Genomic DNA, 13,867 nt, shown 5'->3' on the forward strand with positions numbered 1-13,867 from the left:
ACATTTTTGGGGGCACCTGGTTGGCTCAGTCCACAGAGCATGTGACTTGCAAGTTCAAGCCCCATGTTGGGCATAGAGCTGACTTAAAAAAAATTTTTTTTTTAATCAGAAAAAACATCCATACATTTGTATTCTCTGTGTGGGCATCATCCAATGAAAGAAAGATTCTGACAAAGGTTAATACAGACAAATAGTAGCAAGAAATTGAAAATTGCCTTACATTCTAGCAACAAGATGTTAAATTGTGGTACAAAACTATGCTCTGGAATAATGGTCTGGAATATTCTGCACTCTGGAATACTAGATAATCATCGTGTCTTTGAAGAATATTTAGTAGAATGTGAAATGATTACATTATAAAGTTAGGTGATTTTTCAAGATTCAAAACAGTAAACAATTCTTATTCTCATTTTTCCTCCTTTCCTCTCTCTGGACACACACATACACTCTGTTTTTGTACAAAAATTTTTATAGTGTTTTCCTCAGGATGAGGGGATTGGGATTGGTGATCTTTAATTTCTTCGTTATACTTTTGAGTTTTTCAAGAAGTTATGACCATCACCAGTAAATACATATAAATATATATATATATATATATATATATATATATATATATATATATGGTCATTTTCAAATCCTGAAATGATCGTGCATTAAGGATGAACTGAGAGCTTGCTTAGCCTTAGATTGTTGGGGGGGGGGGCTGGGCAGTGAGGAAACTGACTTGTGCAAGGATCATAAATAACAAGGTTCTGGTAAGGTCTGGAGAAAGCACGAGAGAGTTGTGACTTCAGACCAATGCTCGCTGTGCCTATTCACAACCTAGTTCGTTTTTACATAGACTATAAACGCATAGCTATGTCTATTTCCAAAGAGCTTGGGTATTAGGCCTCTGGTCACATAACTTGCCCCCTTCTAGGAATCCCTCTCCCTAGTCCTCTCCGGACGATTTCAAACTGGAGCTCACCGCCTCCCACAGCCTGGCTGGGGTTGCAAAGGTCCTCCCCCAGGACCACAGAGAGAGTCTACCGTAGGAAGCGAGACTCAAAGCTGCACCGACCTAGCCTCCCCCACCTCCTAGCTGCGACCACCCTCCTCGACCCCATCTCCCCACCCTCTCAATTTCTAGAGACGCTGCGGATCCCAGAGATTTAACTGGCAGCTGGGGTAGGACCCCGTAGCAAGAGTTTAGAGGCATAGCCCACTGATCATCCCACTCCGCGAATGCACCCCTTCTGTTGTTAACCGCCCCGGGCCTCGCCCCACACCCCAACTGTTTCCTCGGGTAAGATGTGATCTGCGTTAACAGTGACTGATGCCTAGAGCGGGATTGGGGCCCAACTAGGTGGAGGACGAAGTGGGGGCCTCTCGGATTCAGGAGGGGTGCAAGGAATGACGAGGAGGTCTCTTGGTCATCTCCCCAGCTTGGAACTGGCCAGGCCTTTTTTCTGGAGGGGTGGAGCGGAATGGGTCAGGTTCATTCGAGGAAAGTGTCCAAAACTCGGTAGCCAATCCCTTCCGCGCCAGTTGGCCACCAGCGAGTGTTGAAAGGCCTTCTTCTCTTTGTTCCTCTTTCTGGGGTACAAGACGGAATGGAGGATGGAATAAGAAGTTTTTCCAGTGATGAAGAATTTGCCTCAAATTGTTCTCTCAACTGTTTTCTTCCCATACTGCAGCTTTCCTTGTGTTTGAACACTTCCCCTACGTTAAAACATTCATTTATTAGAATGAAAAAAAAAATCACTGAGCGTTAAAATAAGATCAATTTCTATGACAGTAAGCCAACCAATGGAGATAACCTTGGGAATAAATAAAGGCTTTGTTCAGTAGGGGAAGGAAGGTCTCTTTGTAAGGCTCTCCCCCATCCTAGAAAATGCCCAACTTGGGACCTGCACTGGTTTACCATATTCTAAGCCATGCTATGTCGGTGTGTATTCAGCAAAACTACGTATATTGACAATTGTTGCACTTGCTAAGTGTCAGCATTTATATTTTAAAGAAGGGAAAATTGAAGACAATCTCTGCTTATCAGTGCAGTTATTTATTTCAGGAGCCCTAGAATAATGGCTGCAACTGGGCAGACCTACATAATCATAAAGAAGTAATAGAAGGGAAAAAACTAAACCGTCAACTACAAGACTTAAAGTTCCAGTGCCTCAGAGTCCTTTGAAAAATAATAAGTTGATTTTTATTTTTTATATTGTAAGTAACATAATGGCTTTGTTCATGATAATATAAAAATTCTATCACAAATGACTTTTTAATTCTTCTTCAACAAGATCTCCCTTTTTCCTTCACCTCAAAAAAAAAACAAAACTCAATTTATTTAAATGGTTTCAAAGCCAGTAGGAAGAAAGGTTTTGTAGAGTTTCAGAACTATATGAGCAAAGATATGTAGTCTCTTAAACAAACTGAAACTAATAAAATTGTGCAATCAGAGTGGTATAAACAAATATGCCTTTACTTTCTTAATTTAAGCATGAGAGTAATGAGAAGTCGAAGAACTGAGGCAAAGGTTATCAGCAACATCATTACCTGGACTACTGTTTAAAAATACACATTTCTGGGCTTCCTCACAGAAAATCTAATTCAGCATACTTGCTGCAGGTGCCAAGAATCTGCATTTTATTTTATTTTATTCCAAGAATCTGCATTTTAAATAAGCACTTGGAGGGGATTCTGTTACAGGTGGATTTCTGCAACATCATTTGGCACATATGACCAATGTTGCTTTTTAACTAATCTTATGTTTGCTTTTTTATTTTTAAGTCAAGGCCCAGGCTTTTAGGTAAGATTTAGATTTTAGAATCAGTCATGCTTTGGGCCCCAGGAGAGTCTGAATAATCAGTGGAGGAGCTATTTTACTAAGCAAAGGAAAACTCTTTATTATTATGTGATCCTTCATCTAAATTGACAAAGATGATCTCTTAGATCCCAGATTTTTACTATCAGAACATATTTTGGGGGGAAGGATATAACATGATATACTTGTGTGTTAAAGCTCGTAGCACCAAACAGAAAATTTCCACAGAAAACATTTGTGATATCTTTTTGAAACACTATACAAACTTAACTCCTGCTTACATAGGATGAATGGTTCTAGATAGATAGATAGATAGATAGATCGATAAGAGGTTTCTTTCATTTCATTTTATTATCCAAACCAGAAACGAGCCTGGTAAACATGACCATCTAAAATTACGTAAGAGAGGAAAAACAAAACAAAGAAGTGTTTTACAGGTTTAAATTATATTTATTAATAAAGGCAAAATTGCAATAAAATGTAGCCATAAGAGAATAAAGCATTTATGGACAAAACGATGGGACTTTGTATCTCTCTAAAAGCACACTGACACACAATATATATACATATATATATATATATACACACATATATATATAATATAAGCTAAAAAAAAATAATTAGCCATTATAAGAAAAATTAAAATATTATGCCTTCCAAATTACAATTTTTCTGCCTTTAAAGTACAATTTGTCTAATGTTATACCTACTTTGCAGATGTATTAAGGAAGCTTATGTTTTGCTTTCTTTTCTTTTCTTTTTTTATGAGTGCCACCATTTTCTTGCTCTGAATCTCCGAGGCTGCCAGATCATCTGACTCAGCAACTGTACAGTTTTTTCACCCAATTTAAAGAAACAGCAGCCATCCAAAGAACAATGAGTCCTCCCAGTTGCAAATCTTTCTCACCTGTAGAATAAGTACCAAATTTTAACTTTGAAACAATTGTTAAATGTCCATACAACATGGGGCACTTGGAACTCATTCAGTTTACATGCTGAATAATTGAAGTGTAATATATTTTGTGTAATATATGATTTTTAAAAGAAGCTTATTGAAACTTTGTTCCAAAAGCACAGGGTCAAGTTTGCTTTCTCTTTTCCTTCAAAATAATTACAAGGACCTTAACAGTAATAGTGCACATCAACTCACAGCATCTCATTTAATTGTCACATTGTCTGTTTTAGAGATTTTATTTTCTCATTTTATAGACTGGAGACTGAGGTTCAGATAAGATGTTGCATGGTCTGCCAAAATTCACCAGTAATTCATATATAATTGAACTAGGTGTGCTGCTTGCCTCAAGTGCCCTGACGAACCACTTTATAATTTCCAGTTATATATATATATATATATATATATATATATATATATATATATCCATATATCACCTATCTTTATATCTATCTATATCTATTTCTATTTCTATGTCTATATCTATATCTGTATTGTTTCAGTTCTATCTCTTCTAGTTCATTGTTGCTTCATAAGTTGCTTAACTCCCTTGGATCTCTGTTTTACTCAGCATCAGCCACATGTGTTCCAATTAATATACATTGATCAGGTGAATGGAAAAGTTCTGAAAAACAAGTCAGTATAATAATAACTGAAGTGTCCTTATGGGCTCAAAAAGCCATTGCAGCTCATAATAAAACAAGGAGATTAATTTCTTTCAGAATTTGTTTCTTGCCCAGAGTAAAATTAATCCAAACCCCCCTTGTAAATTAAGTGTAAATTACTTATTCCTACTTTGATTCAAGAGCCATAAGTGGGAAACCTATGCACAAGCATAAGAATCACTTAGAGCACAAAGTAGAAAAGTAACTTTCTTGGAATACATTACTTGTGATTAGATTGTTTCCTTTACTTACTAGCTATGTAATATTAGGACTAAGCATTTGAAACATTTTCTAGTCTGTAAGCATGAGACAGTAGCCTATTATATTCATCTAATAAAAACTCCATAAAATAGTCTATGTAAAGATATACTGTAAATTTTAATTTGGCATACATTTTTCAGTTGTTGTTAAAGTGCCAAATTAAACTATGCCCTTAAAAGCACATTAGTTTACTTTTGCAGTTAAATGCCTACTTAATTTGACCTTAATTATTCAGACTAGCTGAAAATTCCTGAACTCCATGTTAAAATACATACATATCATAATAAAAATGTATTTATCAATTCAAATCCCTGCCACCTTCCAAGTGTGATGTCAAATCAGTGTAAATTTGCCTACTTTTTTAACCCACGTTTACACAGAAGCCCTGTATGATGTCCTTTACAGAATGACTCTGAACTCTAGTATTCATAATCATGATGTCAATATTAAATATTCATTAACCTCTATTTTCTAAGATGAAAAATCAAATTACTTTTAGAAAGCTGAAAAAAAGTTACTGACTTGCCTTCAATTTATCAAAAAACTCAGTAACCCAGAATAATCATTTCTGGAGGGAACACTGAAGTAGTAGACTCTTAATTCCTCCAGAATGGTTGCCATGGTCTGAATATCTGAATCAATAGTTTTGGCACAGAATTTTGTAAAAAAAATTTTAGTATAAAAAGTTGTGTGTGGGGGCGCCTGGGTGGCTCAGTCTGTTGGGTGTCCGACTTCAGCTCAGGTCATGATCTCACGGTCCATGAGTTCAAGCCCCGCATCGGGCTCTGTGCTGACAGCTCAGAGCCTGGAGCCTGCTTCAGATTCTGTGTCTCCCTCTCTCTCTGCCCCTCCCCTGCTCATACTCTGTCTCTCTCTGTCTCAAAAATAAATAAAAACATTTAAAAAAAATAAAAAATAATAAAAAGTTGTGTGTGTATGAGAGAGAGAGAATTCAAGGAAACAGGACTAGAAACATTAAAGTCATCCTAAAAATCTTCAGAATCTCTGCCTTGGAAGGTGGCTTGCAATTTATTAGGATATTTACGTTTATTAGGATATCAGAAAAAATAAAATGTATTATTTACATTTATTTACAAAAATATGAAATATATTATGTAAACTTCCTTAAGGCAAAATTGACTTAGGTGTATAAAATTGTTGCAGAGTAAGCATAAAATGTATTGTTATCATTGCCTTTTTAAAAATGATGTATGGCAGTTATCATCTTAACCATAAGAAAAACTATATAAAGCTATACCTTCAACCCAGAGACTCAAAAGAAAACATGAATGGAGATGTTATATCTGTGAACAAAAGGTACTAAACATGAATAAGAAGCATTTCCTCATTTATTCAGAGTTGACACATATCATTATGAAGTTGATTCCTTCCAGAGAAGTTTAATCACATATTAGGTGAAGAATGTGACTTGAGGAAAAGCAGTCCAAAACAAGAACTATTTTTAAAGGTCTTTTATAATATCAGATGATAATTTGGTTTCAGAAGTCCAGGAAAAGCCAAAAAAAAAAAAAAATTGAACATAACAGTAAGACCACAGAGTCCCAACAAGGCAGGCTACTCTTAAAGGGTAATTGTGGGGAGGAGGGCAATCATTTCTCCATTTGAAGAGGAAAGCTTCAACTTAGATGATTACCCTGAAATTAGAGTATCCTATGTCACTGTTAACCCAATCAACCATGAACATTCAACCCCTACCCCCAAGAGTAAAAACTTATTTCTCTGTGAGTTTCAATAGTTTCTTTGCATTCTAATAGCACATACATGCATCAGCAGCATAAGCAAAAATGGAATATTTCCCCCCCTTTTTTTTTTTTGCCATCAAAAACAGACATTTATTTTCTCACAGTTCTGGAGGCTGGAAGTTCAAGATCAAGATGCCAGCCAGCAGCATTGGTTTCCTGTGAGGACTCTCTCCTAGTCTTGCAGACAGGCACCTTCTTGCTGCCTCTTCACATGGTCTTTTCCTCTGACCTTGGTATCTCTCTTATAAGGACATGGGTGATACAGGATCAAGGAGCCACTCTAATTGCCTTAGATTAACTAAATTACTGTTTTGAAAGCCCTATCTCCCAAGTAGTTTACATGGATTAGGGTCTGCCCATATGACCTCATTTTACCTTAATTCTCCATAGAGGCCCTATCTCCAAATTCATTAGATTCTATAATAACTTCCTTTAATTTTAGATAGCATGTCTCATCAAAATATACTGATAACTGCCATCTTCAGGGATTCCAGTTGCTTTATAGTTATCCATAAATAACCTGGATTTCAGGTGCCCACACCTCCACTACCCCTGCCTTTGGGTGAATAAGAAAAACTTGATTCAAAACCAGTTCTACCACCCATTAAGATCCAAAGGTTGTGCTGTGATCCTGGGATTGTCCATGGCTAATGTGCTTGTGGGCTCCTCCCCACTGATGATCACACTCATGGGTGCTGCCTCTATTTCACCCCCCTTAACCAGACCGTTAATTCAGCTCCTTCGGGGATCTTCACAAAACCCCATAATGAGCTTCCTCACTTTATTTAAGAGTTGGGGCCGGTGGGGCGCCTGCATGGCTCAGTCAGTTAAGTGTCTGACTTGGCTCAGGTCATGATCTCGAGGTTCTGGAGTTTGAACCCCGCATTGGGCTCTGTGCTGACAGTGCAGAGCCTGCTTGGGATTCCCTCTCTCTCTCTCTCTCTCTCTCTCTCTCTCTCTCTGTGTGTCTCTCTGCCCTTCCCCTGTTTGTGCACTCATGTGTGCTCTGTCTCTCTCAAAAGAAATAAACTTAAAAAAAAAAAAAGAGTTGGGGCTGGAGCCAGAGCCATGGAGAGGCATTCTTCTCACACCCCTCTTCTCAACACCACCACCAGTTTCCCTCACTTTCTTTTCTTTCCTCTTCCCTCTTATGATTATGACAAATGCCTCTCCTTATCACATGCAGAGCAGTTTACTAATAACTTCTCTAGCTTGATGATACTCTTGGGTCTTACCCTCTGCCCCAAATGGTTTGTTAAAGTATTTCTTCTCCCAAATATATTCAGAGCTCTCTCTAAGAGGAATGCTGGTGAATATGATTTTCTCTCCCTAATTATGTATACAGAAATCAGCTCCTACTTCTGATCCAGCCCCCGTGTTCATCCTATATATCCATAACCTTGTGTTGGGGCATCCCCCTGAATGCCTTCCTGTAATAGGGTAGGACACCAGGAAGGCTGCTTGCCTGGTGCAGCTACAGCTGGACAGGGATCAGCAACATAGTTGTGCAAAGTGATGCCACGTGCACTACAAGTCTTTATTTCAGTGAGATGCAACACTCCTCCCGTGCAAAAGCTCAGCAGTTTCCCCATGTGCAATTCTCGTTACCCGCCAGGCAAATTTGTGGCTGTAGACAGACTCTTTAAACCTGACTCTTCCAGACTTCTGAGTTTTCTCAGCTCACAGTGTTCCTGCAGCAAGGAATTCTCTCTTGCCACAGAGAAAAAAATTCTCTGAATATTTGTGTCTCATGTAGTTCAGCAGATCACAAAGGATAAACAGGCACACTCTCTTTGTTTATATTTTTTTAATTTATTCATTTTTGAAAGGCAGAGAGAGACAGAGTGCAAACGGGGGAGGGGCAGAGAGAGAGGGAGACACAGAAACAGAAGCGGGCTCCAGGCTGTCAGCACAGAGCCCGACACGGGGCTCGAACTCACGGACCGAGAGATCATGACCTGAGCCGAAGTCGGCTGCTCAACCGACTGGGCCACCCAGGCGCCCCATCTTTGAATTTGGCTTCAGAAGTGTGTCCATCAATCCAAGTGATCCTGGCTGCCAGAGACCTCAGAATTCATCAGCCTAGGACCCAATTCCTCCTGTTAAGGCTCTTGATGTTTTCTTTCTTTCATGTCCCTTCTGTCATGTTCCTTAGTCCCCAGTCCTCTTCAATTACACACTCCCATTAGGACTCAAATACCAGATGGTATCCCATTATTTGACAATAACTCCCCAAATGAGAGTAAAGATACTGACTCAGTGTGAGGGCACTCAAACTGTCCAACATTTTCAACTCCTGTAAGCTTTCTGCAGTGCAGGAACACCCCTTATGGAATCGACATGTGCACACAGTGAGTCCTGCAAGGATGTCACCATCCTTGTCAGAAGCCACCAAGTCCTAAGTTTCTGTTACTCTAGTCTTTGAAATAAGAGATTGTAACATCTCAGTTTTTCCCACTCTAAGCCACTGAGTCAGCCATTTTTGGTAGTTCTCAGAACTTCTTGCCAAGAAAATACATCTACTCCCTGGCCAAGCATCCCCCTGGGTCTGTTTGCAAAAGTTGTTCTATTGGGTACAATATTTGAGTACCACTGCATTTCCATTATACCTGCCTCATTATCTTACAGGAATGTGTCTGTCCTTTGTTTGGAAATGTGCTGATTGTGGAGCCTGGTAAACCTCAGGCTGAAAACAGGAGTTTATGAGCTGTCCTCCAGTTCCTGTCTGCCCTCTCCTGTGGCCACAACCCCAAAAGATCAGTCACTGAAACATGTTTTGGTGTTAACTCTGAAATTCTGCTTTTTAAGAGCATACCATAATGAAACCTTGGAAATAGCATGCAGAGTTTCACCTCGTCATACCCCTGAAGATCACATGCTCTAATTCAACTTAAAGGGACACTAATCATACTCAGCAGTCAGGCAGAGAGGCTTGTAGTTGGAGATGACACTATCATTTGTACAGGATGTAAAAATGAAGGACCATGAATTTTATATCATTAACTGAAGAGCAGTAGTGTTAAACCTCTATAGTTATCTTCAGTGAATACATTTCAGAGACATCTTCACAAATGGGCCTTGTGTGTGACTGCACCAGCCTATAGATCCTAGAACAAAGGCAAGGCTCTACGCTGTCCTCTTCAAGGTGCACGGGCTAGCTCATCATTAAGTTAAAAGCTTAACTTAAATCTGAATTTCTTCCTCTGAGTAGAAATAAGACATGTGGGGATTCTAGGCTCCTGGGAGGATAGTGTGCCTGGAAGAGGGGTGTCTAGAGCCTCATGCCATGTTTCTGAACCACTGAGACAGAGGACAGGGAGGAAGCCCTGCAGCCCTGGGATGTAGGTAAGGTCTCCATACAACCTCCAGAACTCTGCACTCTAGCCTATCAGCACCCCCACCAGGACCTGGCGCCATCTTGTTCCTGATTTCATCCCCATGTCCTCTGTACGTTCTACATTTACCAGTCCCATATGTTATCCCTACACACCAAACTTGGCCCAATGTGTTGGCCCACAGAGGTAAATCACTCAACAACTCACTCTGCAATGCTACCCAGCTGACTGGTCTGCAACCCCAGGTCAGCATGGAAAGTAGCACTTCTAAGGATTTACACAGAAGATCATAAAGAACCATTTGAGTGACTTATTAGCAAAAAAAAAAAAAAAAAAAAAAAGGTAGGGTAAAGGATATGGATGGGGAGGGAATAGGCATGAACTGGAAGGAAAATTCAGCCCTGTGATCACAAACAACATGATGCCAGGGTCAAAGGCATCAATCAGAGAGAGTCATGATGATCCATCTTTGCTTCCATATGAGTGGGTGAGAAGACAGGGTAGGGCATTAGGGATAGAAGGACTGGGCAAGGAGTAAGTGATGCCCAAGGTTTAATAGTTTGGGAGTTCTGCTAATTATGCCAACATGCAAACTTATCACCTGAAAAATAGTAAAGCTACTTTTGAAGCTTAGAGTCACAGAATCTCCCTGGTATGCAATTTAGTGTTCCTGGGGGGAAAGGTTAGGAGTCACTAGTGGAAATAAAGCAAGGCATTAGCCAATGATGTAGCATGATGTGCACACACACTCAGCTGAAAAGGCCCTGTCTCCAGAGGTGGGGAAGGAGTGACAATACCAGTAGGAATTTTAGATACCAATGTGCCCGGGTTGGGGAAGAACCTGGGGCAAACAGGCCTTTTAAGATAGGTTTTACTTGGGAACCTTGTCTCACTTTGTGATAAGCTTCTGTAGGTATAAGGGGCTCAACTCAGGATAGTGGGGGCTTCCACTAAATTCCTATATGCCTCACAGCTCAATTGGCTCTTCGTTTCATGCTTCATTTTCTTAGTTTGGTATATATGCTTTTCTTTTCACTACTTTCTTGAGGTCGATTTTGCATACAATAGACTATGTATATTTAAAGTATACAATTTGATGTGTTCACAGAAGTTTGCAATATACATACATACACACGCACACAAAGTCAAGATACCAAGCGTTCTTATCATTTCCAAAGTTTCCATTTTCCACCCAAAGTTCGTGTTTAGCAATGAAGAGGGCAACATGTGTTTGAAAGGAGAAAATCTGTCCCATCAGGAGGAAAAAGAAGAAGGTTGGGAATAGAGGTTTAGAGGAGGTAAACTTTATAATCCCTCAGTTTTGCCTGTAGTTTCCCCATTGTACCTGGTATTTGAACTGCACACCAGGAGTGGTGGTGGGTGGCAATGAATGCAGAGAAAACTTTGAACAATGACATACTTCATTGTTACTTTCCATGATTTAATGAAGGTTTTTGTGTAAGTTCTTATGTTTTACACAGCCAACTTTATTACAAAGAAGCTTTGTTTTCCAGACATTACAATTCAAAGACAAAATTAATCACACCTTTTGGAAGGGAGTTTGCTTGTTCAAACCGCAGATACCAGCTAGAATGTATAGTAATGAACAAAAAAATACCCCAGAGGAAATTGACTTTGATGGCCTAAATGATTAACATGATAGTAAATGCCATGTCTATTCTCCAAAAAAGTAAATTCTATTTATTGAGCCTACTGTGTGCTTAGATTTTTATATATCTGACATTCTTTATTCTTTATAAAAACCCTATAAGGTAAGCTTTATTTTCCCCACCTTGAGAGGTGGGGAAATGTAGACTCAGAAAGTTTCCATAATTTCTTCAATCCCACAGAGCTAGTTAAATGAGGGATCAGGTCTATCAGGCTTTCCAGACTGGGATTGTCCCATTACCATGCTGCATTTGTGTCTCCTCCAAGATTAGGAAGGACATGGTTGACAATGTCACCAACCACACCTGTCCAAGTCAGAGTAAACAGCCGTAAACATAGAAAGATTATGGAGAGACGATTGGTTCAAAACCCTCAGCAAATATTTATTAACTGTGTAACCATGGCAATATATCACCCCTCCATTTTCTCATCTATAAGTCGGGGGGGGTAGCTTTTTGAAAAGCAATTTTGCAGTATGTGTCAAGAGCCTTATACTTTGTGAAAAACTACAATGCTATTTATTGTAGCAATTGGAAACACCTTAAATATCTGACAACAGGGCATCATTAAGTAAACTGTAACATTGTTTCAGTGGAATGAGGTGCAGCTGTTAAAAGTAGTGTTTATAAAGTGATTTTTGGGGAGAATTTATAGAAATGTTTTAATGATAAGTGAGAGAAAAATCTTATTTCAGAATTCTGTTATATCCACGAGAACTAAGCAAGGAAAAAGAAAGGATGTATTTCAAAATGTTAACAGTCATTGCTTCTCTGCAGTGTCATTTTCCATTTTCTTTATGCATCTCATTCCTTAAAAATTTTTTTACACATGTGAACTATAATCCGGAAAAAAGCGTTCAAAAATAATAGAGTTAAGTGACTCTGAAAGGACCTTAAGATCCAAATTTCTGTCATTATGCGTGGTTTTAACCAACAGTACGTCACTGAGAAACACAGTACTTCCAGAAAGTGGAGATCCTGACACCTTGGTCAGGATCTGCCACCTGCTTCTCAATTCTCAAAGAAAAAAGAGCAATGCTGAGTTGTCCCCCATGTTCTGTACAAATCAGCCAACCAGGAAACGCACCAGGGAGAGGGTGGACTTCTCAGACAGAACTGCTGACACAGTTAGCAGTTTGAAGTCCATCTCCTTGTGCATGTTGTTCCTGAAACACTCTGGGCTTCTGTTTTGGTCTATGAAGGAAGGATGATACTGTCCACCCCACAGGACAGCTGTGGGATTAGACATGACGTATGTAAAGCTGCTTAATATTTGTCACATAGTTGGGGTTCAATAAATGGTAGCCATTATGATTTTCTTGGCAATTTTGAATGAATTTCCTATTCTTTATTTATGTCTGTTTATCCCTCCTCTAATTATATACCTTATTACTTATTTTGTTCTTTAGGATGAGGCTAATTCTCAGTATCTCTACAGGTAAAAAAATTGTACACGTGCACACAAATACATACTCTAGATAGATATAGATAGATACATAGATAGATGTACACACACACACACACACACACACACACACACACACACACACACTGTGCTAACATTTTAGTTTTCTCAACTGGCCAAATAGCTGCAAATAGATAAATACAAGTAATACACCTCAGAAACTTCTCCATATACAAAAGCAGACATTTACAGTTGAATTTGGGAATGATGGTTTTCATGAGCTGCAAAGATTCCTCATTTCATAAGAACCCACTCTATAAATACGTTATAGTAAGCTCCTTACATAGATTTAAAATCATATTTGTTTTGCACAAAATTTAGAAATGATATCTGCTATATAACAAATAATGCACTTCTAAATTTTTCTCAAAATGATCTTGGGAAGATGATAGCGACTGCGGATTCTGTGCCCAGTTAATACTTTGGAAACTAAAATTGGAAAATTGTGACTTACCTATAATAATGCATCAAGTTTATAATAAGTGAAGGCATTTTGAGTTTCATGTTCCTTGCCAAAGTCCTGTCTGAACAAGAAGAGAAAATTTACAGTAATTCCTAGTGAACAGAGATGTCATAGGGTCCCTAAAAGAGCACCTTACCTATAGCAGGCACTCAGCAATTGTGCTATACTGAATTTGATTAGAGAATATTGAGAGGGAGAAGGAAACATCCTCCACCTTGAATTTTCCATAGAGCTAATCCTCCATCCTTTTTCAGCAAACTTGTTCAGAGGTCTGCTCTGTTTTCTCAGGGATCTCCCTTTCATGTTAAAGGTATTTTCTTCTTGTGGGAAAGTAAATAAAGGGAAACCTTGTCTTTAATTTTGCCATTTTTCACCTAAGGAAGTCCTTCTTTCCCATTTAAAATACACAGATTGGACACTGAACCCTCAGAATTCTTACCCGGGGGCACTTTAATGGAGGAGCATGTTTCTTGGATCAACAATAATCTTTTGA

General features: G+C 38.9%; 1 long non-coding RNA gene across 1 annotated transcript; it reads right to left on the minus strand.

Annotated features, from left to right (window-relative positions):
- Positions 1-613: 613 nt before the first annotated feature.
- On the minus strand, positions 614-13,437 carry LOC113593647 (uncharacterized). The gene is made up of 3 exons (XR_003413916.2): positions 13,366-13,437; positions 3,514-3,710; positions 614-1,701 (listed from the first exon to the last, which is right to left on the minus strand). It is a non-coding gene; the product is annotated as an uncharacterized LOC113593647 (long non-coding RNA).
- Between the last annotated feature and the right edge of the window lie 430 nt (positions 13,438-13,867).

Source organism: Acinonyx jubatus, chromosome D4 (assembly GCF_027475565.1).
Source record: "Acinonyx jubatus isolate Ajub_Pintada_27869175 chromosome D4, VMU_Ajub_asm_v1.0, whole genome shotgun sequence".
Taxonomy (NCBI): Eukaryota; Metazoa; Chordata; class Mammalia; order Carnivora; family Felidae; genus Acinonyx; species Acinonyx jubatus.